This window comes from Pelophylax lessonae (genome assembly GCF_965119305.1).
Source record: "Pelophylax lessonae genome assembly, chromosome: 9".
NCBI lineage: Eukaryota > Metazoa > Chordata > Amphibia > Anura > Ranidae > Pelophylax > Pelophylax lessonae.
In genome coordinates this window covers 127,463,682-127,490,089 of record NC_138776.1, presented here as the reverse complement: position 1 = coordinate 127,490,089, position 26,408 = coordinate 127,463,682, and the positions used below count along the sequence as shown (strand labels likewise).

At 41.5% G+C, this 26,408-nt stretch overlaps 1 protein-coding gene across 2 annotated transcripts in view; it reads left to right on the top strand.

Moving 5' to 3' along the window:
- The first annotated feature begins 283 nt into the window (after window positions 1-283).
- SLC16A12 (solute carrier family 16 member 12) overlaps window positions 284-26,408 on the top strand; it is a 111,122-nt gene continuing 84,997 nt past the window's right edge. For both annotated transcript variants that reach the window (XM_082267618.1, XM_082267619.1), the window contains exon 1: window positions 284-626. The gene's annotated coding sequence lies outside the window, so the exon portion shown is untranslated. The remainder of the gene's footprint in view (window positions 627-26,408) is intronic.

Here is a 26,408-nt window from a genome sequence, read left to right as displayed (position 1 = left end):
CGTTTTTACAGCGTTGGCAATTGAAGAGCTAAGTGCCAATCAGTTATTGCAGACCAACTTGGCCAATCATCACCCTCCATCCCAAGACTGAACAACCAATATCAATCTATACCATAGGGGTCTTCTCCAATTTAGCCATAATCATCCAGGTCACAGGAAAATGCCTTACATTTTTTTTTTTTTATTACCAAGAAAGACACTATTGATGAACAAGTCCCATTTTTTTATTTGACAATACCCCTTTATTATCACAACGCAGAGGGCGGGTCTTTTATATCTACAATGAATGTAAACCACAATATGTTGGTATGGGGGAGAGAGTGGGATGAGTTTAGAAAGCTGAAAAAGAAAAAAAACCATGTAACCTGATTCTGGTGATTTATGAACAAGGAGTTCACTATTGCTTTGCATTGGCAGGACTGGTCTAGGGGCGGGGATTGAGGATTTAGCATTAGAATACAGGCTACAAGCACCTGAGTTGAAATACATGTTGCTCAGCATCCGATCGTGGAGTTGACATGTGGGCAATTTCCAAACCTCCTTTGGATCTGTGTGGGCTCAGATAACACACACAGGATATATATACAGCTGAGACTGCTGTTGTCTGTCCCGGAGCACAGTCTATGGTAAGCGGATCTGAGTTTAATCTACAAAAGTTATGGCTGGAATTCTTCTAATCTGTATATCTGAGTAAGCAAACTGGGGTCTACCTTTAACCCAACTTCTTTTTTTGTTAACTTTAACTAGCACATGCAGGATTTTGGCTAATAATTGTTCTGCTGTTATACAGTTGATTTATTAAGCAGTGTTAGTGTATTTAACATTTTACTGGAATTTAGGTATAGGGTATGGCATCTGGAAACCATTTTTGTAAAAATTCCAAGAGAAAAAGAGATAAATTGTTAATGTAGAAATATCTTGTGCACAAACAAACATTTTCTTCTAAAGCCACTGAATACGATGCTGCTATAAATGTTCTTCCAACAGATATGTGGCGAGAGTCGGGGTCAGACTTTAATGTAAAAGAATCATGCATTGAACAAATGCTTTGCATTATCAGAAAATATCTATTTCAAATAGCCCTTAAAAACAGATTCTGTTATTTTCCTTAATTATAATATGTATTAATGAGCACGATATTTTGTACATTGTCATCATTTTCTGTGGTGCTGTAAAAAGATCTCATTCGTTCGTGCTCTTATTCTGTTGAGTGCATATCAGATGAACTGTAAATAAGGTGGCAGTGATCATTGATTTTCCACTGCTGAATACTCGGCACTGACAACAGAAATCTAAATCTAAAGCAGTTTGTACATTGCTTCAGTGATCCTCCTCTGTACAACATACTACCTTTAATTGACGGTTAAGTGCACATAAGCTATTATGTGAAGTTGATGTGCAACTTATGTCAAGGGAAGTTGATGTGCAACATTTTTTTTTTTTGCCTAAGAGCTGTCTTTGGTTATTTTTTACTTTTGTGGCAAAGACACATCAAAAAGCCTTAGTGGAAAATGTTATCATAACTCCTTTGGAAGTCTTGAATTCTCACTCCTGTTATCATCTGGTATGATATTTGGTAGCAGGTATGGGTGACTGGAACCTCAGAGGCTTGATTATAATCATAGCACTAAAGAATGTTTAATAATAGATGAATGAAAAATGAAGGAGACCAATATTAAGATTAATTAGAACACAATATTCTGGATTTTTTTATTGATTTAATATTTTCAGTCTGGGTTTTTTGTTTACCCATGCTAAAAGTTAGCTTAGACGATCTCCCTGCATCATTTGAAAAGATATTTTCAATGTTGATCTTTATGTTCCCAACTGTGGAGGGCAGGTCAGGTAATAGCCTCAGGCCTGGGAGCAGCTAGATCTATTATAAGGAACCAGCTTTCATAACTGTTCATGACAAGCAAACATGTTTTTTCTCACCTTTCTTCATCCTCTAATCGGGGATACTGAAGCGGAAAGCAATTATCTTTTTGATTTATTTAGTCTGTTTTCACATATAAAAATGAGTTTGAAGCTTGCAAACAGTAAAATAAAAAATAAAATAGAAAAATAACCACCACTATCCTAAATGCATATTCTAATGACATCAACTTCCTTCCTTCCCTGCAGGGAAAGAAAATAATTAAATTAAATGAAATGTAACAATTACATACAGTAACTAGTTAACATTGCAGAAAACAATATTTGATCCAGTGATCCAAATGCAATGCAGATTGTTGCTGTCAAGTGTCAGTATTTAGCTTTTTGGTGGGATATTTGCTCAGTGCTTATAAAAAAATTAATAATATTGGAAAAAGCAATAAATGGTAGCTATAAGGCTGGCCATATACGCTTCGAACCAGAATAGATACAGACTCACCCTAGCTCTATCGCATAATGGAATAAATATGGAACTGAGAGTAGGTGCTCAGGCTACAACGTCCAGATGCATACAATTACTTCCAAGTAACAAGAAAAGCCAACACACAAATGCTTCGTTTTGATGCGATTTATTCCAGCATGACAGCAGCGTACAACATGGCAAAATTCTAGCACGTTTCGTCCAAAATGCGTCAGCATTTTGCCATGTTGTACACTTCTGTCATACTGGAATAAATTGCATCAAAACGAAACATTCGTGTGCCAGCTTTTCTTGTTACTTGGAAGTAATTATACGATTCGAACCGATAATGGGCAGCCTGAATGTACCAAGCTGATTGAGCAATCAACTTGGATACAACCAGCATGCCGGATTCGCTTGCGATTATTACAAGCAGCTGCTATAGCCGCTAGTGATGATCGCTATCTTCTCTCAGCCAGGGTCGCTTCCCCCGCCAAGAGGAAACAATTTCTGATTCCCCTGTCAGCACTGCCTGTGTTGTTGGGGAATCTTGCAAATTTATTTTCTGCAAACTGGTTGCAGGAAAGAAATTTGCACCGTGTATGGCCTGCCTAAGAATTTGGCTGGACTTGTAATGGGCTTTGTGATCAAATGTACTGAGGAGTTAAGCTGGCCAGAGACAGATTGAAATTCGGATGTTTCAGCAGGAATCAGTCGATCTATCAATGGACATCTGTACAACCAGCGTCAGGTTTTTTTTCTTTTTCCGTACAATTACTGCTATAGTTGGCAGCAATGGTAATTGTATTCTGATGGCAGGGAAATCAGAATACAATAGCGCAAAGGGAGGGATTCCCCCATCAACAGTGACTGTGTTGATTCGGGAATTGAGACATTTTCTTTTCTTCAACCCACGGATAAGGGAAAGAAAATTGCATAATCTCTGGCCAGCCTTAGTGTTGCCTTTAACAGCCAATCAGATTTTTATTTTCAAATCTGGTTTTAAAATAAAAAAGGAGAATATGATTGGTTGCAGTGTTTCTTTGGATTAAAGGATAAATCTAGTCAAAAATGAACTACTCTAAACCTGCTAAACCTGCTCTGTGCCACATTCTAAGACTATTCTATCTAATCCTGTAAAGCAAAAATCACTGTACTTCCCTTTTCTACACCCAATCCGGTCCAGTCCCACAAGCTGTCAGCAGCGGCTTCAGCGTGGAGGTGGGTGCAGGAGAGGCATTCGACAAACGAAGCCCCATAGTAGGTCTATGGGTGACGTCACTTCCCGTTCATTTCACAGTAGTTGTCGGTCCTCTCCTGCCACTGGAGACCAGACCAGATCAGGTGTAGAAAAGGTAAGTACAGTGATTTCCGCTTTACAGGGTTAAATGGAATAGTCTTAGAATGTGGTAAAGAGCAGGTTTAGCGTTAGTTAGTTTTTGACTAGATGTATCCTTTAAGTGAACCAATGTAACCCTTGGATCAACAGGCTACACCCTTTAAAACAAAATTGCTTCTTTCCATATATTATGGATTACCTGACCTCCTTATCTTGTGGGCCTTAACCACAATTTTGTAGGCCACTGTGGTCCACACCCGGTTTTCAGCCTTGCTTTTATATTTACTAAATATTTCTTGCAATTCATTTTTGTTCATTTTCAAAATTATGAAAATTATAAAAAAAATTGTATATTGCCTTTAATTACATCAAGAGCAGTTCTTGACAATAAACAAATTAGGAATTTTTTGCATTTCCTTTATCCTGAGTTGCCTAGGGTCTCCATAGAGGTGGAGATGGGTGGTGAGATATACTTTAAAGTGCATGCAGATCATTTGTGGTGTCAGACATCTTTCTTTTTATCTACAGTCCATCTAACACATCAGGGTGACCCATATATTTGTTTGGGCACCACCATCCCTATATTTTAGACGAGTGTTTCTCAACCAGGATTCCGTGGAACCCTAGGGTTTCTCTAGAGGTTGCTAGGGGTTCCTTGAGCAATTTCTGCCACTTGATAAGTTCCCCCTGACACCACTGATCTTTTTAGCTATCTGGAAGAAGGTAATTCTTCCCAATGTCCATAAGTGTAAGGAGCATTCATCCCACTGACCATCTCACTAATGTATCATGAGTTGTAGATATAGTCATTTCTAGCAGGGATTTCCTGAGACCAGAAAATTATTTTAAGGGTTCTTCTGTGTTGAAAAGGTTGAGAGAGGCTGTATTAGACAATTATACTACCAGAGAACAAACGGAATTTTCATGCACTACAACAATACATCCAAATATGAGTAATATTTTTTAATACAAAAACTGGTAAAATAGGGTAAAATCATAGGCTGGCATTGTAACATGTGAAAATCCCACATGTGCTACCATATGTTTGTGGATACAATGATAACTTTATACTTTGTCATATGTGGGATAATGGAGACAATACCTTTGGGGATATATTACAATATAAGATGTTACAATGTCAGCCTATGATTTTATCTTTAGTTTTGTATATGGGAAGTGGGAAGCCTACACTGCTGGTTACATCTCTGTGAAATTTCCACTTCCACTACACAAAATTCACTCTATAGTAACCAGCTTGAAAGTCTAAAGATCCACTGCTTTTAGAAAATCGGCTAAAAATTTTTTGCTGATTTATCACTTTTTAATTTACCAAAATAGCTGGATTTAGATTTGTCCAGTTTGCAGTGGATCACACACTATAAAAATGCAAACAGCATTAATGATTCTGTTGCAAATGGGACAATGGAATGAAATAAGTGTGCAATTCTCAGATCTGGTGTGTTGCTCATGTGCTCACTGTGAGAATGGCTGATCTATGCTGTCTCTCAGAGGAGGTACTCTCTTTGATTGGCAGCCTGGTGAAAAGTCCCCTTAGTGCAGCCATGTCACATGTTATCATTGACGGTGGTTTCCACCAGGTGAACACACACAACCCAGCAATGGGATAAGATGAGATCTACATACTACACAACAAGGAATACCTGCTAGGTAAAAGAAAAAGAAAAATGGATTTTGGGTGGGTATGATTTTTTTTTTTTTTTAAGAAAACTATAAAAAATGGAAAAATGCTGCGCTAACTACCCAATTGGGCATGAGCCGCTAGTACTTCAATTGACATAATAAATTGTATATAAACTTATATAATAAAGTAAATCAGTAAATGTTGCTTCTAAGTGTTTTTGACCATTTTAAATACATTTTTTGAAGCAGTTTTACACTATGTGTGTATACTTTGGCTTGTTTTTGCATATCGGCTTATTGCTTGGAGATCAAGCCATAATAATCCAGGAATATAAGGACACATATAGAAAAGATATATAGTAGATAGACACTCCACAGTATCTCTATGTATATATAGTAGCGCAAACTTATCAAAAAGAAAAGTGCCAAAAATAATGTGCGACTGCACAAAGTCCCAAATGCAATAAATATTACATAGGCAGCAGGAAAAAATGACAGAAACAGTCCATATTCCTTCACTCTATATCCTGGGATGACAAAATACAGAAGCGTGTTTCTCAAAGGGATCACCACCACCACCGTGCTCCAAGGGGGGAGGAGAATTGCCCACTCACCAGATGCTGTGGCCCAACCCACTTTCGTGTTTGAGCATTGGTTGGGCCACAGCATCTGGTGAGTGGGCAATTCTCCTCCCCCCTTGGAGCACGGTGGTGGTGGTGATCCCTTTGAGAAACACGCTTCTGTATTTTGTCATCCCAGGATATAGAGTGAAGGAATATGGACTGTTTCTGTCATTTTTTCCTGCTGCCTATGTAATATTTATTGCATTTGGGACTTTGTGCAGTCGGCACATAATTTTTGGCACTTTTCTTTTTGATAAGTTTGCGCTACTATATATACATAGAGATACTGTGGAGTGTCTATCTACTATATATCTTTTCTATATTTTCTCAGTCAAGTAGCTGCATAGCCATTATATTTATTGGTGAGTGGTCCTCATTTTGAGCGCTTGGGATAGCTTTTATCTTTATTTGGTCTTCGGTGGGCATTTAAGCTGTCATATCTTATAATATAAGGACACAGCCTGATCGATAATTCCTTGTGATTGTAATCTACTTATGAGGATCATCTGGCTTGTTTGACCCATTTACAATAAGGTACCTGGGTCCATATTTTCTGGTGTGCGCATATACCTCTATTGTTAGTGTTGGGTTCTATCTCACCCATGATTATTGGAATCAGAACACTTTGGCTTCTAATCTGGTTTTCCAGCCTTCTTCACGTTTTGGATAATATCCATTTTCACCTGGTTTATGTATACTTTGTTGTATATATAGCATTTTAGCGCTGCACTTCATTATAAGATTTTTAGGAGCTAAGGCTAGTTTTTTTTAAAGGAAGATTTTAAGCTGAAAGCTAGGAGGTTAAGGGGTTAGAAGCAAACACAGCTACATTTTTTTGCACAGCTGAGATCTGGAATGCCAGACATATAATAGTTAAGTCAACAAACAGCCACAAAACTCCCAGCCAGTGACAGTCTGCCTTTTGTCCTGAGACCACAACAAACAGTCACATAACTGGTATGAGAGATAATAGAGCTTAGAAAATATAACTGCACCCTCTTATCCGACTGTACAGTGATTAAATGACCTGTATTGGTGTCCTTTGACACTGGGCGTCCCAGTGTACATCAACTCAACACTGTTTTTCCAGTGCAGGGCTGGCCTGATCGCCATGTATCATAGCAATAATAAACTTGCTTTCCTAACTAAATGGGCCCCCAGGTGGTTTGTGTTATAATGTGCTATATGCACACATTTACCTGTCAAACAAAGCCCTCAAGCACTGAGATGTCACCACTCCCACTGACCTTGGGTGCTTCTATCTTCACCTAATCTTCCTTCCAGGTTCAGTCCGTTCAGCTGCTTGAATGGCCAGGCCGCGATGATGTCCCTCCTGAGCATGCACACGGGAGTCACTTCATCACGGCACAGAGGGAGTGCTGTAAATATACTGTAAACTGTGCATGCGCAGCTCGGTGTGCATGACAGCTGACAGGCAAGGGTAAGCATTTATGATAGAAAAGAACATTGGGGTCTCTTCTGTCATAAAAAGTCTATCTGTCAGAAATTACATTCTTACAAATTTTAGTTTAACCACTTAAGCCCCGGAGGATTTGGCTGCTAAAGGACCAGGGTTTTTTTTGCGATTTTTTACTGCGTGACTTTAACGGACAATTGCGCGGTCGTGCGACGCTGTACCTAAACGAATTTGACGTCCTTTTTTTCCCACAAACAGAGCTTTCTTTTGGTGGTATTTGATCACCTGTGCGATTTTTTGATCACGCGCTATAAACAAAAAAAGAGCGTAAATTTTGCAAAAATAACAATATTTTTCACATTTTTTTATATGAAATTCCCCAAAAAAAAAAGTAAAAATCAAAATTTTTTAACATTTTTCGGCCAATTTGTTTTATGCTACCTATGTTTGGTAAAAAAAATCGCAAAAAGCGTATTTTGATTGGTTTGCGCAAAAGTTATCGCGTTTACTAACAAAGAGAAAGATTTTTGTCATTTTTGGTGTTTTTTTTTTTAACGCGTAATGGCGGCGATCTGCGATTTTTTTTTCGGTACTGCGACATTGCGGCGGACAGATCGGACCCTTGACTGACATTTTTGACACTTTTGGGGTTACCAGTGACATTACTGCAGTAATCAGTGCTATACATATGCACTGTTACTGCAAAAATGACACTGGCAGGGAAGGGGTTAACTTTATTGGACAGGGAGGGGTTAAGTGTGTCCTAGGGGCGTGCTTTCTACTGTGTAGGGACATTGCTATTGGTGTAAAAGCAAAGATCAACCGTTCTACATAGTAGAACGGTCAGATCTTTACTTTTACACAGGGAGAACTGACAGGCAGCTTGTTTACACAAGCTGCTCTGTCTTTCTCCCTTCACAGGAGCGATCGCAGTGTGACTGGCGGACATCGAGTCCGCCGGTCACACGCACTGACTTGCCTGTGAACGAGCCGCGGCGGGCGCGCGCCTCGGCGGGCGCGCGCCCGCCCGCTATAGGCTCGCAAGTCAGTGACAGGCGAGTGACGTACCGATACGTCACTCTGCCTGGCCGGGGCTGACCGCCGCAGTATATAGTCGTGCGGCGGTCGGCAACCGGTTAATAACACATTAACCACTTGCCGACTGCCTAACGCAGATCTATGTCGGCAGTCAGCCCCTCACAGGCAAAGCGACGTAGGTCTAGCTTGTGAGGGTCTAGGGAGCGAGCGCGCGCCGCCGGAGGCGCGCTCCCGCGGTCACACACCCCCCCGCACGTGTGACCGGCGGACCCGATGTCCGCCGGTCACTTTGCGATCGTCGGGGGAGAGGGAGAAAGTCAGGCGGCTTGTGTAAACAAGCTGCCTGTCATTCTCCCCTGTGTATGAAGGATGATCATACGGTTCTACTATGTAGAACCGTTGATCACTGTTCATACATCTGAAGCCACAGCCAATCACAGTAGAAACCACGCCCCTAGGGACACACATAGCCCCTCCCTTTCAAAAAAGTTAACCCCTTCACTGCCAGTGTATTTTTACAGTAACAGTGCATATGTATAGCACTGATTACTGCAGTAATGTCACTGGTAACCCCAAAAGTGTCAAAAATGTCAGTCAAGGGTCCGATCTGTCCGCCGCAATGTCGCGCAAAAAAAATCGCAGATCGCCGCCATTACGCGTTACAAAAAAAAAAACAACAAAAATGACAAAAATCTTTCCCTTTGTTAGTAAACGCGATAACTTTTGCGCAAACCAATCAAAATACGCTTTTTGCGATTTTTTTTTACCAAACATAGGTAGCATAAAACAAATTGGCCGAAAATGTTAAAAAATTTTGATTTTTACATTTTTTTTTGGGGGGAATTTCATATAAAAAAATGTGAAAAATATTGCTATTTTTGCAAAATTTACGCTCTTTCTTTGTTTATATCGCATGATCAAAAAATCGCACAGGTGATCAAATACCACCAAAAGAAAGCTCTGTTTGTGGGAAAAAAGGATGCCAAATTCGTTTAGATACAGCGTCGCACGACCGTGCAGGATTTCCTCTCCTTCCTTGATGTGTCTGTAAGACAGGAAGTGAAGGGAAATATCTTTGGCTATAGATACATTTTAACTTAATGAACCAGATTTATTTTTCAGAGCTCTAATCTGATTCACTTAATCAGCAATTCACTGATGTATATAATCAGCTAGAGTTGAAAATTCCCTAAGGGTACTTTCAGGCGAGTGGTTCAATCGGTGGACTTTGCTTTGCTCAGCGGGGGATCCCCCCACTGATCCCCACTGAACAGGCAGATGATAGGTCCGTGTCTGCTCACTGTGCAGAGTGGAGACAGACAGAGTCCTGCTCTCTCCTATGGGGAAATCGGGTGAAAACAGACCGCCTGCCCGTTTTCACCCAAGCTTATCCGATTCAATCCTCTACACAGATGGAAAATAATGTCACCATCTGTCTGTATTTGGCAGACAGGATTGGATCGGATCGGATAGCAGCAGGTGTCAGCGGACATGTCACCACTGACATCCACCACTCCATAGAGGTGAATGGAGGGTCCAATCAGGTCCGCCTGAAAAACGTGACGTGCGGATCTGATCAGACCGCCCGTATGAAAGGACCCTTAGGGTGGCGATAGATAGACAGATACTTGCATGACAATGATGGTTGGGAGGTATCTGCCCATCCATGAGTGAGCTTCTGAGCCTCAGTATGTGATGTCATACTCTCCTTTTGGTAAAATTGGCGCAACTGTGGTGTGATCTGAAATGATCCAGACTATTCCCTGGGAGTTTCTCAACATGTTGGAAAATGTATATGTACAATAATGATCAGCTATGGGAGGGTAAAACCTAGAGAATGCACTCTTCCCAGTAGCCCACTGGAAGTTAGACAATTGCCATAGGCATTTAACCTCCCTGGCGGTATTCCCGAGTGTGGTTCCGGGTGGGATTTCACTGCCATAAGCAGTAACCCAGAGCCACACTCGGGGTGCCGCCAGGGAGCATCACTGGATCCTTGTAGAGGTTACTTACCTTGCCACCGGGATCCAGCGATGTGTCCCCTGCAGCATACGGCGGCCGGATCTTTCGCCCGATGCTGTAGTGCCCCAGCTTCCGTCTACTGTGATGTGACGCTCGCAGGGGGGGTGGAACCGGGGCAAATTTGAAAAGTTATATACACAAGCACACTGATTTCATTGCAAAATAAAATAAACTGATATTAGTTTGCCCCCCAGTGCCCTTTCCTGCAGTTTTACTGTACTTGTATATATATATATATATATATATATATATATATATATATATATATACACATACATATATATATATACACACACATACAGTATAAATATATATATATATATATATACACATATATATATATATATATATATATATATATATATATAGATATATAGATATACACGTATATCTATAACATATGTATACGTATATATATATATAAATATATATATATAAATATATATATATATATATACACTCTTTAACTTATTTTTAGTTATTATATTATAATTTTTGATTTTGTGTTTCAAAATGTATCATACCCGAGATGTTATAAAGAAGAACGCACAGCAAAAAAAAATCATATGTAAATAGTTGGTTTGGGCTGCTCGTCCTTAAGAATTACATGCAAAATAATTGTACAGCTTTCAGCACCTAAAATCGGAAAGAATCATACAGCCAGGGAGGTTAAAGAAATATAACCTATTTGAAAAAAAGTTGTCATTCTCTGAGGTATGAGCTACTTAATGATTTAAGGGACAATATACCACTTGCAGTGAACTTTTATAGGTTTTGCTTTGTAACATATTTTTGAAACACTTGACTTCCGGAAGATTTATCCCCCTTTATGACCAGGCTATTTTTTGTGATACGACACTACGTTACTTTAACTGACAATTGCGCGGTCTTGCAACGCTGTACCCAAATAAAATTTATGTCCTTTTCTTCCCACAAATAGAGCTTTCTTTTGGTAGTATTTTATCATCACAGCGTGTTTTTTTTTTTTTTCTTTTGCGCTATAAACAAAAAAAAAAAAAAAAACAATATTTTTTTCTGCTATAAAACCTATCCAATAAAAAAAGTTTAACCAAAATCACATTTCTTCAAAAATGTAGCAAATTCTGATACATATTTTTGGTAAAAAAAAAAACTCCCAATAAGCGTATATTGATTAATTTGCACAAATTTATAGCGTCTACAACCTATGGGATATATTTTTTCATTTTTATTTATTTATTTATTATTTTACTATTAATGGCAGCAATAAGCGACTTATTGTGGGACTGCGATATTGCGACAAACATTCTGAAATTCACTGAAACTTGACACTTTTTGGGGACCAGTGACACTAATATAGTGATGAATGCTAAAAAATATGCACTGTCACTGTACTAATGACAATGGCTGGGAAGGGGCTAACATCAGAGGAGATCAAAGGGTTAACTGTGTGCCAAGCCAGTGTTTACATGAACTGTGTGAGGTGCTTTTACTAGGGAAACTTGTTTACATAGGCAGATCGCCGTTCCCTCTCTCTGACTAACGATCGTCGGGTGCTGGCGGACATCAGGTACCCTGCACCTGCAGATCGGCTTTTGCTGTGTGTAATCACGGCGAAAGTGAGCACAGTATTTGTAGCTGCTGACTTTTCATTTTTTGGTGGGGGGGCTGGAACTCCTCTTTAACCACTTGCCGACTGCCTAACGCCGATCTACGTCGGCAGTCAGCCCCTCACAGGCAAAGTGACGTAGGGCTACGTCACTAGCTTGTGAGGGTCTAGGGAGCGAGCGCGCGCCCCCGGAGGCGCGCTCCCGCTCCCGCGTGGTCACGGACCCCCCCCCGCGCGTGTGACCAGCGGACCCGATGTCTGCCGGTCACTCGGCGATCGGCGGGGGAGAGGGAGAATGTCAGGCAGCTTGTGTAAACAAGCCACCTGTCATTCTCCTCGCTGTAAAGACACTGATCACACGGATCTAGTATGCAGATCCGTTGATCAGTGTCTTTACAGCTCAAGCCACAGCCAATCACAGTAGAAAGCACGCCCCTAGGGATACACACAGCCCCTCCCAAATAAAGTTAACCCCTTCACTACCAGTGTATTTTTACAGTAACAGTGCATATGTATAGCACTGATTACTGTAGAAATGTCACTGGTAACCCCAAAAGTGTCACAAATGTCAGTCAAGGGTCCGATCTGTCCGCCCCAATGTCGCAGTACCGCAAAAAAAATCGCAGATCGCCGCCATTACGCGTTAAAAAAAAACAACAAAAATGACAAAAATCTTTCCCTTTGTTAGTAAACGCGATAAATTTTGCGCAAACCAATCAAAATACGCTTTTTGCGATTTTTTTTTACCAAACATAGGTAGCATAAAACAAATTGGCCGAAAATGTTAAAAAATTTTGATTTTTACATTTTTTTGGGGGGAATTTCATATAAAAAAATGTGAAAAATATTGCTATTTTTGCAAAATTGACGCTCTTTTTTTGTTTATAGCGCGTGATCAAAAAATCGCACAGGTGATCAAATACCACCAAAAGAAAGCTCTGTTTGTGGGAAAAAAAGGACGCCAAATTTGTTTAGGTACAGCGTCGCAGGACCGCGCAATTGTCCGTTAAAGTCACGCAGTGCCGAATCGCAAAATACCCCCTGGTCGGAATGGGGGTAAAATCTTCCGGGGCTTAAGTGGTTAAGGTAACAAAATGTTTAGGCATCAGCATCCCTCCTCACCTTTAACTTATCTGAGCCCTCATTTGATCCAGTGCTGTGCACGTCTCTGTGTCTCACTGACTTTACTGGGGCACTAGGAGCCATTGGCTTCCGCTGCTGTCAATCAAAGCCAGTGACAAGGGAATGGGAGTGTGTCAATGGATACAGCAGTGGGGATCGTGAGCGAGCACTTATGAGTGCCCCCATGGGAAGTGGCTTCATGTAGGGGCTCTGGACAGATAGGAGGGGCCAAGAGCACCAGCTGAGGACCCAAAAAGAGGAGATTCGCAGCCGATTCCATTGCACAGAGCAGGTAAGTACAGGTGCATCTCATACAATTAGAATATCATCAAAAAGGTGAAGATTTTTGCATAAGGCTATATTAAAGTTGATAGAACCAGGCACCTACATCCAATACAATGTAAAAAGAAAAGAGAGTACTCTACAGGGCAAATCTGAGGAACCATCAACATACACCGTAATGGAGAATGGCGCGTACAAATCTCCTCGGCCGATTTGGTTCACACAGGTGCACTGCTGAGACTCAGAACATGGAGCAATTAGGACTTTAATGGTGCCATAAAAATGAATAGGTCAAAAATGAGAATATAGACACATATAATAATATTTAAAACATAATTTTATTACAAGAACACATAAAGTTTAAAACAGTAGTTTTCATACATTGTATATCCATAACATATATACATATGCAACATCCGCCAAATACAGCTTGAGCTATGTCATATGGGCTATGGGCTGGTAAGTATCATAATCAAAGGAAATGCCAGACCGAACTCCCTTGCAGCTACAGTATATAGAAACATGGTCCGTGCCCATCCATTTTTTACTTGACATGTTTCGCGGATTTATTCCCCTTCTTCAGAAGTTTACGTTTTTGTATTGTTGTGGATAAAATATAAAATATCAGATGTTCGAACATACAATTATAACAAAACTGCGCCAGTGATTACAAAACTTTTCAGTTGGGGCTTCCCCATGCAGTGCTACCACCAACAGATGGAATGTGAGGAGGGAACAACCAGACCGCACCAAATCCGCCCCCAGGCGGATGTGGTGGCGCCTAAGAAGACAACCGCCCAAACCACAAATCGCATAAGCACAGAGAGGATTATCTAAGGCAGGCACAAAGTAAGAAAACATAACAGTATATCCTAACCTGTAATATTAGTGTCAAAAAACAAACTCAAGGTGGAGTGGAGCCTCTAGAAGAGGTTGCTTGGTATAGACATGTTGTGATTTTGATATTTAAATAAGGGCAGCAGGAATTTGCCTCCAGAGTTTACAAAACTACAGCCCCTATAATCAGAGGTAGAAGGTTATCATAAGGCTGCATTCACATGTCAGCGTATGATCGCGGGCAGAACCGCCGCAGTTCCGCCCGCGATTCGGAGATTTATTGCAAATCGCGGGACGCCTAGCGTTGCCCGTTGATTTGCAATAGCCCCCCAAACGCCGAGCGATGTTGCCGCGATTTACGCTCGCCGAATCGCGGCAACATCGCGCAAACAAAATCGCGGGACGCAATACGCTCCAAAGAAGCTCTTGTACTTTTTTGGAGCGTATTGCGTCCCGCGATTTTGTTTGCGCGATGTTGCCGCGATTCGGCGGGCGTAAATCGCGGCAACATCGCTCGGCGTTTGGGGGGCTATTGCAAATCAACAGGCAACGCTAGGCGTCCCGCGATTTGCAATAAATCTCCGAATCGCGGGCGGAACCGCGGCGGTTCTGCCCGCGATTATACGCTGACATGTGAATGCAGCCTTAGATATGTCACAAAAAGGTAATTTATTTCAGTAGTTCAATTCAAAAAGTGAAACATATATTTTATATAGATGTGTTACGCACAGAGTGATATATTTTAGGCATTTCTTTCTTTGAACTTTAATGACTATGGCTTACAGCTAGTGAAAATCTTTCAGCATCTCAGAAAATTAGAATATTACATAAGACCAATAAAAAAAAAAAAAAAGATTTTTAATACAAAAATGTTGGCTTACTGAAAAGCATGTCCATGTACAGTATAGTATGCACTCAATAATTGGTCAGGGCTCCTTTTGCACGAATTACTGTATCAATGCAGCGTGGCATGGAGGTGATCAGCCTGTACCACTGCTGAGGTGTTATGGAAGCCCAGGTTTCTTTGATGGTGGATTTCAGTTCATCTGCTTTGTTGGGTCTGGTGTCTCTCATCTTCCTCTTGACAATACCCCACAGATTCTCTATGGGGTTTAGGTCAGGCCAGTTTGCTGGCCAATCAAGCACAGAGATACCATGATCATTAAACAAGGTATTGTTACTTTTGGCCGTGTGGGCAGGAGCCAAGTCCTGCTGTAAACAGAAATTAGCATCGCCATAAAGCTGGTCAGCAAAGGGAAGCATGACGTGCTCTATTATTTCCTGGTAGAGGGCTGGGCTGACTTTGGACTTGACAAAACACAGTGGACCAACACCAGATGACATGGCTCCCCAAGTTATCACTGGCTGTGGGAACTTCACACTGGACCTCATGCAACTTGGATTGTGCCTCTCCACTCTTCCTCCGTACTCTGGGACCTTAATTTCCAAATGTAATGCAAAATTTTCAACAGTCCGTGATGATTTGGGGAGCTTTGTAATCTGCTGGTGTTGGTCCACTGTGTTTTTGCTGTGTCTGCTTTTCCACTTCCTTTATGTTTTAACTTATATGGCCGTTATGTCGGAGTGAAGAGACCTAGCACTCCAGCCATTGGCTATGAGTGCTGATCGAGAGCCAGATGGCAGACCTTTTTTGGTCAAGACCCTTCGACGGAAGCCAGCTGAATGGCCGGCTTCTGTCGGACCGGCTGCCGTAAACACGGGCCGAATGTCGGCCGGTTTCTATTGAACCAGCCAATGCTGCCCGACATTCGGCCCATGTGTACTAGGCTTTATTGTTCTATAGTAATTGTAGTTTCAGGGTCATATATTTACTATTAGGCGCAATAGGCTAATATTTTTCTAGCTTAAGCAGAAATGCAGCCATCTTACATAATTTAAAACATTTCACAATACTATAAAGGTAGTTTGGACCAGTAAAACATGAAAATGTTCCGTGTATAAGCAATGACCTTAGCAGATGAGTGTTACATTGGGCACTAAAGGTTGTGTACCTACAGGCTTCTGATTCCTGATTGATTACATAATAATGTACTAAGTAATAGATTATACCATAATTTTTTGTAAAAATATACAGTGGGTACGGAAAGTATTCAGACCCCCTTCAATTTTTCACTCTTTTTTATATTGCAGCCATTTGCTAAAATCATTTAAGTTCATTCTTCTTCCTCATGAATGTACACATAGCACCCCATACTGACAGAAAAACACAGAATTGTTGACATTGTTGCAGATTTATTAAAAAAGAAAAACTGAAATATCACATGGTCCTAAGTATTCAGACCCTTTGCTGTGAGTGACACTCATATATTTAACTCAGGTGCTTTCCATTTCTTCTGATCATCCTTGAGATGGTTCTACACCTTCATTTGAGTCCAGCTGTGTTTGATTATACTGATTGGACTTGATTAGGAAAGCCACACACCTGTCTATATAAGACCTTCCAGATCACAATGCATGTCAGAGCAAATGAGAATCACGAGGTCAAAGGAACTGCCTGAAGAGCTCAGAGACAGAATTGTGGCAAGGCACAGATCTGGCCAAGGTTGCAAAAAGATTTCTGCTGCACTTAAGGTTCCTAAGAGCACAGTGGCCTCCATAATCCTCAAATGGAAGACGTTTGAGGCGACCAGAAGCCTTCCTAGAGCTGGCCGTCCGGCCAAACTGAGCTATCGGGGGAGAAGAGCCTTGGTGAGAGAGGTAAAGAAGAACCCAAAGATCACTGTGGCTGAGCTCCAGAGATGCAGTCAGGAGATGGGAGAAAGTTGTAGAAAGTCAACCATCACTGCAGCCCTCCACCAGTCGGGGCTTTATGGCAGAGTGGCCCGACGGAAGCCTCTCCTCAGTGTAAGACACATGAAAGCCCGCATGCAGTTTTCTAAAAAACACCTGAAGGACTCCAAGATGGTGAGAAATAAGATTCTCTGGTCTGATGAGACCAAAATAGAACTTTTTGGCCTTAATTCTAAGCGGTATGTGTGGAGAAAAACCAGGCACTGCTCATCACCTGTCCAATACAGTCCCAACAGTGAAGCATGGTGGTGGCAGCATCATGCTGTGGGGGTGTTTTTCAGCTGCAGGGACAGGACGACTGGTTGCAATCGAGGGAAAGATGAATGCGGCCAAGTACAGGGATATCCTGGACAAAAACCTTCTCCAGAGTGCTCTGGACCTCAGACTGGGCCGAAGGTTTACCTTCCAACAAGACAATGACCCTAAGCACACAGCTAAAATAACGAAGGAGTGGCTTCACAACAACTCCGTGACTGTTCTTGAATGGCCCAGCCAGAGCCCTGACTTAAACCCAATTGAGCATCTCTGGAGAGACCTAAAAATGGCTGTCCACCAACGTTTACCATCCAACCTGACAGAACTGGAGAGGATCTGCAAGGAGGAATGGCAGAGGATCCCCAAATCCAGGTGTGAAAGACTTGTTGCATCTTTCCCAAAAAGACTCCTGGCTGTATTAGATCAAAAGGGGGCTTCTACTAAATACTGAGCAAAGGGTCTGAATACTTAGGACCATGTGATATTTCAGTTTTTCTTTTTTAATAAATCTGCAACAATGTCAACAATTCTGTGTTTTTCTGTCAGTATGGGGTGCTATGTGTACATTCATGAGGAAAAAGAATGAACTTAAATGATTTTAGCAAATGGCTGCAATATAACAAAGAGTGAAAAATTTAAGGGGGTCTGAATACTTTCCGTACCCACTGTACGTCATTTAATTACAATTTAATAATAATTTTGCATAAAAAAAACTGCTTAAATAAATCTAGGTGCACACCAATTATAAATACATAAATACCACATTTACAGGTGATATGGTGTAGTGACACACATTAGATTCTATTGCCAGCACAAAGAAATTAGGATTCTAGTGAACCTTAGTTCATGATCAGATCTTCTCTAGGTATAAATTAGAGATCGACCGATTATCGGCAAAGCCGATATATCGGGGCCGATCTGCACTTTCCCCGAAATATCGGAATCGGCCACCAAGGTGGCCGATATTACCGATATTTCAGAAAGTGCTTGTACCGGAGTGATGCCTGCAGCTAGAGGCATCACCCCGGTACCGGCGTCCATAGCCGGCAGTCGGCTGTCTTGTAATGACAACTGATGCAGCTGAGAAGCCGCTCGTCATTTTGAATGCTTTTAAGTGCAGAGGAGGGGTTTTGGGTCTTTTAGACCCCTAGATCCCTCCACAAGAGTACCTGTCAAATAAAACATTTTTTTTTTAAATGTACGTAAATATCGGCGCATATCGGCTGACACTGATATGCATTGGCCAAAATATCGGTATCGGCAACGAAATACCAATATCGGTCGATCACTAGTATAAATGTATCACTTGAAATTGTGTAGCCATTATGAAGATAAAATGTTCCCCAAATGAGTGTTACTAAACCCAGGACCCTGCATTCACTATATCTGGTCTCCCACAGTACACAGAACATGGAAATGCAAATATTTTAGTAAATATAAACTTCTAAATACCTTTTCTCATCAGCATTACATAGCAGTCTTGTGACTTCTATCAGTGTCTTGTTAAAGTTTGTAGGAGGAGTTTTCATTCACCTCTGACTGTCCTACGAGGCTGCATGACCCCTGACGCTCTGTCTGGACAGTGCCTGATTGGCCCTGTGCTGATCACATGCACCCTCCCAAAAAAAAAAAAAAAACCTCTCTAGCAATATACACCAAACTGAGCATGTGCAGAGTGCTCCCATGGCTCTGCACTATCAGGAGATGGATTGGGAACAGTAAAAGAAGGGGAGGATCAGAGAAGACAGGATCAAACAGCCTTTTTACACAATGCGCAGGATTAAGTATAACAAGCATGCTTTACTGCATAAACAGACTGACTTTACTGTTGTGGGTTTAGTAACACTTAAAAAAGAGAAGTATGGACTTGGTTTTTATTTTATAATTATAGTTACCTAGGTTGATGCAGCATCGGTCTGAAGCTGCATCTGTCCCCTGCCGGCTCTAACACTCAGAACCGAGCAATTTAATATAACAGATCTCTTGGTTCTCACAGCTCCCCGAGCAGAGAGCTGGTGACTCTCAGTCACCGCTGTCTGCTCTGCCCCCCGCCATGCTCACTGGAGGGCTGGGCTGTGTTTGTACACTGGTGGGCAGTCATGTTGGAACAGGAAGGGGCCATCCCCAAACTTTTCCCGCAAAGTTGGGAGCATGAAATTGTCCAAAATGTCTTGGTGTGCCGATGCCTTAAGAGTTCTCTTCACTGGAACTAACGGGCCAAGCCCAACCCCTGAAAACCAACCTCATAGCATAATACCCCCTACCCAAATGATTTAGACCAGTACACAAAACAAGGTCCATAAGGAGATGGATGAGCGAGTTTTGGGTGGAGGAACTTGAGCGGCCTGCTCAGAGTCCTTACCTCAACCCGATAGAACACCTTTGGGATGAATTAGAGCAGAGACTGCGAGTCAGGCCTTTTTTTTTTCCACATCAGTGCCTGACCTCACAAATGCACTTCTGGAAGAATGGTCAAACATTCCCATAGACACACTCCTAAACCTTGTGGGCAGCCTTCCCAGAAGAGTTAAAACTGTTATAGCTGCAAAGGGTGGGCAAACTCAATATTGAACCCTACGGACTAAGACTGCCATTAAAGTTCATGTGCGTGTAACGGCAGGTGTCCCAATACTTTTGGTAATATAGTGTATATATACTGTATAGGGAATGGGTACAATACAGGAATAAGATACCACTAGGTCAAATGTTGGAAGCAGAAGGAAAGGTAGGAATGCTGGGAACAGGATGGAATGTTGGAACTCTAATAACTACCCTGCTGGTTGTTATGGCTTCATGTCAGTTTGACTAGGAAGCATTGTTGGCAAACAACCATCATAGGCTAGTAACAGGAGATGCCTGCATGACAAAAGAAGAAAAGGCTTTAGAGATAAATGACTTCCTTTAGACATGTCATTCCTTCAGTGTGAGCAAGTTAGCACTTCCAGATATGAAGACCATTTCTTTTACCACTTCCATTACCAGCACTATGTAAACACACAACTCTCAGAGCTTTTCAGATACTTACTGGCTTGGTCAGGTAAGATGTTTGCATACATCTTAAAAGTCAACTTAATCCAAGTGGAAAATTTAACGGAACATTGATAAATGCAATCTTGGCAGCAGCAGGCATATATGGGAAAAGAACAATGTTCAGTGTTGGTTTTTTAGGCCTAAGGCTGGTACATACAGGCCAAATATCGAATGGTATTGGCCATTTCAACAGAAACTGTCCGACATTCGGCCAGTGTGTACATCAGCTTGTCTGGCATCTATCGATTGGTCATGCTGAAAAACTATACAGTGTATATATATATATCTATATCTCAAAAAACTCTGCACTTATTTAAATTAATGAAATAAGGAAAAAGAAGAGCTGGACCTAAAACAAGCCTAAATACAAGACTTTCGTATACAAAAATTAAATAAACAAGCAAGTGTGCATACCTTCCAAACAAACAGTTAAAGAGGTTTTTTTTTTTTTTTTTCCACCCTGAAAGACAAACACATATTGAGCTAGTATGCATCGCATACTAGCTCATTATGAAATACTTACCTTAGAACAAGCCCCCGCCGTGCCGCCCGCTTAGCTGTATGACGGGCGACATGTCCAGTCGCCCGTCTTCCGGGATCGCGGCATCCGGCCATCTGATTGGCCGTAGCCGCGGTGACGTCACTCCCGCTCATGCACGCGGGACCCGATGGTCACGGCACGGAGTTCTGAAGGAACGGCACCAGCGGCCGTTCCTTCAGAGCGCATGCGCCAGTGACGTCACTGGCTGCATGTAAGGTAAATATCTCCTAAACGGTACAAGTTTAGGAGATATTTACAGTACCTATAGGTAAGCCTTATCATAGGCTTACCTATAGGTACAAGTGTCAGAGGAGGGTTTACTTCCTCTTTAATAATCAATGCTTCAAAGGAATTGATAATGTGTGACACAGATAATTTATTCATATAAATCACAAAATAAATAAATACTTTTGATGCTTCTTTTAATTATTAACCATGATATTGTGTAGAAAAATCAAAGTGATAGATCATTATTTATACAAATATTTCTAATCTTCTTAATAAACATCAAAGCTGCGTGAAAAAAACAAATACCGGTAGTCCAAATCCTTTATTTACACTCCGCACGCCTCTCCTGAACATACTACCTCCTATCATACACACCCCTAAAGCCAAGAAAAAAATGGTTCCTGCAGCATTTACATGCGAATGCAATGCAAGTTCAGCCATACAAACTGTGTGGTTGAAGTTGCATAGCATTGACATCACATGTGATCTGCACAGCAATGGGGTGTGAATCGCATGCGATGTCTGTTTTCGCAATAGTGTGAACCCAGGCCGAGTCTTGAAAAATTAAAATATTGAAATTCTAGATCTTCAATCACCATCCAACTAACTTGAAATCTTATCTCCAAAGAATGAATTGGAAAGGAATATACAGTGGGTACGGAAAGTATTCAGACCCCCTTAAATTTTTCACTCTTTGTTATATTGCAGCCATTTGCTAAAATCATTTAAGTTCATTCTTTTTCCTCATGAATGTACACATAGCACCCCATACTGACAGAAAAACACAGAATTGTTGACATTGTTGCAGATTTATTAAAAAAGAAAAACTGAAATATCACATGGTCCTAAGTATTCAGACCCTTTGCTCAGTATTTAGTAGAAGCCCCCTTTTGATCTAATACAGCCAGGAGTCTTTTTGGGAAAGATGCAACAAGTCTTTCACACCTGGATTTGGGGATCCTCTGCCATTCCTCCTTGCAGATCCTCTCCAGTTCTGTCAGGTTGGATGGTAAACGTTGGTGGACAGCCATTTTTAGGTCTCTCCAGAGATGCTCAATTGGGTTTAAGTCAGGGCTCTGGCTGGGCCATTCAAGAACAGTCACGGAGTTGTTGTGAAGCCACTCCTTCGTTATTTTAGCTGTGTGCTTAGGGTCATTGTCTTGTTGGAAGGTAAACCTTCGGCCCAGTCTGAGGTCCAGAGCACTCTGGAGAAGGTTTTTGTCCAGGATATCCCTGTACTTGGCCGCATTCATCTTTCCCTCGATTGCAACCAGTCGTCCTGTCCCTGCAGCTGAAAAACACCCCCACAGCATGATGCTGCCACCACCATGCTTCACTGTTGGGACTGTATTGGACAGGTGATGAGCAGTGCCTGGTTTTTCTCCACACATACCGCTTAGAATTAAGGCCAAAAAGTTCTATTTTGGTCTCATCAGACCAGAGAATCTTATTTCTCACCATCTTGGAGTCCTTCAGGTGTTTTTTAGAAAACTGCATGCGGGCTTTCATGTGTCTTACACTGAGGAGAGGCTTCCGTCGGGCCACTCTGCCATAAAGCCCCGACTGGTGGAGGGCTGCAGTGATGGTTGACTTTCTACAACTTTCTCCCATCTCCTGACTGCATCTCTGGAGCTCAGCCACAGTGATCTTTGGGTTCTTCTTTACCTCTCTCACCAAGGCTCTTCTCCCCCGATAGCTCAGTTTGGCCGGACGGCCAGCTCTAGGAAGGGTTCTGGTCGCCTCAAACGTCTTCCATTTGAGGATTATGGAGGCCACTGTGCTCTTAGGAACCTTAAGTGCAGCAGAAATCTTTTTGCAACCTTGGCCAGATCTGTGCCTTGCCACAATTCTGTCTCTGAGCTCTTCAGGCAGTTCCTTTGACCTCGTGATTCTCATTTGCTCTGACATGCATTGTGATCTGGAAGGTCTTATATAGACAGGTGTGTGGCTTTCCTAATCAAGTCCAATCAGTATAATCAAACACAGCTGGACTCAAATGAAGGTGTAGAACCACCTCAAGGATGATCAGAAGAAATGGAAAGCACCTGAGTTAAATATATGAGTGTCACAGCAAAGGGTCTGAATACTTAGGACCATGTGATATTTCAGTTTTTCTTTTTTAATAAATCTGCAACAATGTCAACAATTCTGTGTTTTTCTGTCAGTATGGGGTGCTATGTGTACATTCATGAGGAAGAAGAATGAACTTAAATGATTTTAGCAAATGGCTGCAATATAAAAAAGAGTGAAAAATTGAAGGGGGTCTGAATACTTTCCGTACCCACTGTATCTAGTGGTTTAAGTTAAGGAAATCTCTTTTCACGCTCAGAATTAGCAATAGATCCCAGGAAAACAATTAGAAGCTATTAGGTAGCCTTGACAAAAAAAAAACATCAAAGCTTCACAACCTCTTCCCTGTGTCCTCTAATCTCTGCTGGATGTGTAATGTGACCTCTGGTACATCAGCACACATCTGGTAGGCTTAATATTCTGGACATATGCACACATCTAGCTCTGGACTCCCCATAGAATGCAAGGTGACTCTTGTTTGTAGCTTGATCCCAATTATTAGCACAACGTAGTACTGGCCCCGACTTTGTCACCTTTAGAAGTGTAAAGAAGCATCTCGGCACAATTTTCAACCGTCAGCCTATAATTTTGTATATGACTGGAAACGGTCATGCCAATGCCCCATGTTTTACTTTTCTAACAATGCAAAGAGATGCATACGGTCTTCATTTGTGTATGACGCTTTAAGTCACAGCTGTGCTTTCTTTTTCCTGTGCTTGACAAAAACACAGCTGAGACATATGGTTTTATGTAACCTAGAACAAGAGTTTCTAAGAACATGAGTTACTTCACCAACCTCATTAGACCTACCATAAGTGCTTGAATGTCATTTGTAACTGTGGTGAAGGTATTCAAGGTCTCAGTAGGAATATGTTGATACATAAGGTCAGGAAAATATTTAACACGCATTCAGTACACCCTGTTCATAGTCTAGGCTGCCGATTGTCATCTCCTATTCTCAGTAACTGCAGGACAGGACATGTTTCCCAAAATCAAGGTAAAAGTAAAGCTGTGTACATTATTAAAGGCATGAATGTTACAAGTACATGTATTTAGGGTTGGGTCTTATATCAAGTAAGACTGTGGTTTATTCTGCCTAAACATTTGCGGTCCCTACCTACTCCCTCATCCCTTCATCAATATGCTATTAAAAATTGTAAATAAAACAAAGGAATGTCACAGTTTTACAATGCCTCATGGCATGTGTAGTTCCGCAACAGCTGGAGGGCCGTCGTTTGAGGATCCCTGCAATATTGTAATTACATACCCCTGATCAAAGTATTATTTGTCTCAACAGCTGCTGGTTGCAAAGTAGTCCCCCCCTCCTCAAAAGCTGACACTTATGCTCTAGAGGGAGGAGTACTAATGCCCCAGACAGTTATCCTACTAACTGTCGTGTTCTGAGGGCAGTACTACCCGCTTAACATAACCCATTCAACTGAATAAGCGTGTTAATGCAGGGTCCAAGGGGTTGAAGCAGGTGGAGAGGAGGGGATAAAAAAATAAACAAGCCCTAAGATAGGCACAGAAAGTGTAAGCGCTATGTCTATATATTGTGCTGAGGTTTATATGTGTCTGTAAAACTATCACTTTTAGCACAATAATTAAAGCATATTTTGGAGGTATAAGGACTAGGGCATATGTATTCTGTGCATAAAGTGAGTAGGCTCTCTATAACTCTCTGCTTCTTAGCGGTTTGGCACTCCTGAACCTGAGAACAAACAATTACGCTGCCCAGTTGGTATATATTCACTGGTGACTATTCCCACAACTGAAAATGCTGCTAGGACAACAGAGGCTGCTGTGGGTTCTTCATATGAGACAATGTCCAATGTTATATACAGACATGTTCTCCCCACTATGGTGGGAACTGTCATATTGAAAACTTCCCTGCCAATATATAATTAGTGTCTTTCTTTAAGTGGAGTTCACACGAGACGAATGTCGGGAGACATTTGCCGGTTCAAAAATTCAAAAAGTGTATGTTGGTCTGTTCGACAGAAGACGGCAGTTTGGCTGGCTTCTGTCAGACTTGCATGCTGGAAAACCAGCAGCCAACCAACTCCTGATCAGCGCTCTCAGCCAATGGCAGTTTGGCGGGCTGCAAGGTCCTTTTTAGGTTATTATGGGCTCAAAAAGGTACCCATCTGAGGTATGGCTCCCTGGAGGTGGGATGTGTATCTGCAAGTTGTCTCTGAGCCGCTGGTTTTGCGGCTGAAGGCCTAAGAAATGGCATGCCGGTACTGTCCTTTGGTTTTGATGCCTATTAAGACCTTGTGGCTCCATTCTTTATGCACTATGTGTTTGTTATGTTATTTTATTGTTATTATTTGTGATTTATGTTTTGGTTAATAAAAGGCTGCTATAGCTAATTAACTCCAACCTGTTGTATTTGGCTTTATTTTAATGGGGGGGTATTGGTACAGCAGTTGTTACAACAAGCCATATTTAATACCTTAGTCCTGTACTAGGCTTACCTCTCTGACAGCTCCAATTTGCTCTCTCCTAATCAGTCCCTCTCGCACACTATCTTAGATTACCCCATTTTTTTGCCTCACAAGATTGTCTGTTGTGGGCAAGTTGAGGCCTCACTTATCTACATCAATTATATAACCAGGGTATGTTCAAAACTTTTAAGACCCTGCGACAGGAACTGGTGATTCCTGGAAATTGGTATTTCAGATATTTACAACTGAGACATGCCGCGGAGACACAGTTTGGGCTCCAGGTGGTGCGGCTTTCGGCAAAATGCAATGATTACTGATAGCAGCTATAGCCTCTGGCAGTAGTCGTATGTAGAAAAACCTGACATGCTGGTTTTACCCAAGCTGATCAATTGATCAACCTCAGTACAATCAGCCTTCCCATACATGGTTCGAATGTCAGCTGGTCCCCACTGAACCGGCGGAGATTCGAACCGTCTATAGCTGGCTTTACAGCTTGGCTTGGGCTAACTTACGATATGCTATCTGTGATTTTAAATGCTTCTTGTCTACATTTGTTTGCTGTAACCTATTTTTAACTCTGATTATTTGCTGACAAGACACTTTTTGGATGTATTTTCTTATATATTTATAATGTTTCCTTGTGAATATAAATTAATCTGCATAAACTCATTAAAAAGTGAGTAGGCTGCTTCGTGCACTGCATAATTTTTATCCTTAGTGCCCAGGGGTGCACCAGGTCTTTCACAATCGTTAAAGAGGAATTAAAGCCAGTGATTTTTGTT